This window comes from Arachis hypogaea, chromosome 16 (assembly GCF_003086295.3).
Source record: "Arachis hypogaea cultivar Tifrunner chromosome 16, arahy.Tifrunner.gnm2.J5K5, whole genome shotgun sequence".
Taxonomy (NCBI): domain Eukaryota; kingdom Viridiplantae; phylum Streptophyta; class Magnoliopsida; order Fabales; family Fabaceae; genus Arachis; species Arachis hypogaea.
Genome location: NC_092051.1, coordinates 84,634,257 through 84,637,167, shown reverse-complemented (window position 1 = coordinate 84,637,167; position 2,911 = coordinate 84,634,257). Strand labels below are relative to the sequence as shown.

The following is a 2,911-nucleotide window of genomic DNA, read 5'->3' as shown; positions in this document are numbered from 1 at the left end:
GAAAATGTATCCCCTGAGGTATCTCAGGGATCTCTTGATTTGCAGTCAAATGTTCTACCACTGAGCTATAGATCCTTTACATAATTGTTTTACCACACCAAACATAGAATGTTGCTTGCCCTCGAGCAAAAGAAGAAGGAATAGATGAAGAAGAAGATGTGGAAATAAAAACTAGGATTATGAGGAGGTAAAGTGGGGATCCTGTGGGGTCCACAGATCCTGAGATAATCCTGTGGTGTCCACAGATCCTGAGGTGTCAAGGCATTTACATCCCTGCACCAATTTAGGCATGCAAAATGCCCTTGCACACAACTCTGGGCATTCAGCGCCAGGTTGGTGCCCATTTTGGGCGTTCAACGCCCCTTTGCTGCCATTTCTGGCGTTGAACGCCAGAACCATGCTTGTTCTGGGCGTTCAGTGCCAGGATGCTCCCATTCTGGGCGTTCAGCGCCAGAACTATGCTCTGTTCTGGCGTTTGAACGCGAGACAGATGCTCCTCCAGGGTGTGATTTTTCTTCTGCTGTTTTTGATTCCGTTTTTGATTTTTTTATTTATTTTGTGACTCCACATGATCATGAACCTAAGAAAACATGAAAAAACAATAAAAATAAGAATTAGATAAACATTGGGTTGCCTCCCAACAAGCGCTTCTTTAATGTCAATAGCTTGACAGTGGGCTCTCATGGAGCCTCACAGATGTGCAGAGCTTTGTTGAGACTCTCCAACACCAAACTTAGAGTTTGGATATGGGAGTTCAACACCAAACTTAGAGTTTGGTTGTGGCCTCCCAACACCAAACTTAGAGTTTGACTGTGGGGGCTCTGATTGACTCTGCTTTGAGAGAAGCTTTTTCTGCTTCCTCTCCATGGTTGCAGAGGGAGATCCTTGAGTTTTGAATACAAGGGAGTTCTCATTCCATTGAAGGACTATTTCACCTCTGTCAACATCAATCACAGCTCTTGCTGTGGCCAGGAAAGGTCTTCCTAGGATGATGGATTCATCCTCTTCCTTTCCAGTGTCCAGGACTATGAAATCAGTAGGTATGTAAAGGTCCTCAACCTTTACTAATACATCTTCTACTTGTCCATAAGCCTGTCTTCTTGAGCTGTCTGCCATCTCTAGTGAGATTTTAGCAGCTTGCACCCCATAGATTCCCAGTTTCTCTATTACAGAGAGGGGCATGAGGTTTATTCCTGAACCAAGGTCACACAGAGCCTTAAAGATCATGGTGCCTATGGTACAGGGTATTATGAACTTTCCAGGATCCTGTCTCTTCTGAGGCAATGTCAGTTGATCCAGATCACTTAGTTCATTGATGAACAAGGGAGGTTCAACTTCCCAAGCATCAATGCCAAATAATTTGGCATTCAGCTTCATGATTGCACCAAGAAACTTGGCAGTTTGCTCTTCAGTGACATCCTCATTCTCTTCAGAAGAGGAATACTCATCAGAGCTCATGAAGGGCATAAGGAGGTCCAATGGAATCTCTATGGTCTCTAGATGAGCCTCAGAGTCCTTTGGTTTCCCAGAGGGAAGCTCCTTATTGATCACTGGACGTCCCAGGGGGTCCTCCTCCTTGGGATTCACGTCCTCTCCTCTCCTCAGAGGTTCGGCCATGGCGCTTATGTCAATGGCCTTGCACTCTCCTTTTGGGTTCTCTTCTGTATTGCTTGGGAGAGTACTAGGAGGGATTTCAGTGATCCTTTTACTCAGCTGGCCCACTTGTGCTTCCAGATTTCTAATGGAAGACCTTGTTTCATTCATGAAACTTACAGTGGCCTTAGATAGATCAGAGACTAGATTTGCTAAATTAGAAGCATTTTGTTCAGAGTTCTCTGTCTGTTGCTGAGTTGATGATGGAAAAGGCTTGCTATTGCTAAACCTGTTTCTTCCACCATTATTAAAGCCTTGTTGGGGCTTTTGATCCTTCCATGAGAAATTTGGATGATTTCTCCATGTTGAGTTATAGGTGTTTCCATAAGGTTCACCTAAGTAATTTACCTCTGCTATTGCAGGGTTCTCAGGATCATAGGCTTGTTCTTCAGAAGATGCCTCTTGAGTACTGTTGGATGCAGCTTGCATTCCATGCAGACTCTGAGAGATCATATTGACTTGCTGAGTCAATATTTTATTCTGAGCCAATATGGCATTCAGAGTATCAACTTCAAGAACTCCCTTCTTCATAGGCATCCCATTATTCACAGGATTCCTTTCAGAAGTGTACATGAACTGGTTATTAGCAACCATGTCAATGAGTTCTTGAGCTTCTGCAGGCGTTTTCTTTAGGTGAATGGATCCACCTGCAGAAGTGTCCAGTGACATCTTTGATAGCTCAGATAAACCATCATAGAATATATCCAGGATGGTCCATTCTGAAAGCATGTCAGAAGGACACTTTTTGGTCAACTGTTTGTATCTTTCCCAAGCTTCATAGAGAGATTCACCTTCTTTCTGTCTGAAGGTTTGAACATCAGCTCTAAGCTTGCTCAGCTTTTGAGGAGGAAAGTACTTGGCTAAGAAAGCCGTGACCAGCTTATCCCAAGAGTTCAGGCTGTCTTTAGGTTGAGAATCCAACCATAATCTAGCTCTGTCTCTTACAGCAAAAGGGAAAAGCATGAGCCTGTAGACTTCAGGATCTACTCCATTAGTCTTAACAGTATCACATATCTGCAAGAATTCAGTTAAGAACTGAAAAGGATCTTCAGATGGAAGTCCATGAAACTTGCAGTTCTGCTGCATCAGAGAAACTAATTGAGGTTTCAGCTCAAAATTGTTTGCTCCAATGGCAGGAATGGAGATGCTTCTTCCATGTAAATTGGAATTAGGTGCAGTAAAGTCACCAAGCATCTTCCTTACATTATTATTATTTTCTGCTGCCATCTCCTCTGCCTGTTCAAAAATTTCTGAAAGG

At 43.3% G+C, this 2,911-nt stretch overlaps 1 non-coding gene across 1 annotated transcript; it reads left to right on the top strand.

The window, feature by feature from the left end:
- The first annotated feature begins 2,376 nt into the window (after positions 1–2,376).
- Positions 2,377–2,484, top strand: LOC112761908 (small nucleolar RNA R71). Its single transcript, XR_003182278.1, has one exon. It is a non-coding gene; the product is annotated as a small nucleolar RNA R71 (small nucleolar RNA).
- Positions 2,485–2,911: the final 427 nt, after the last annotated feature.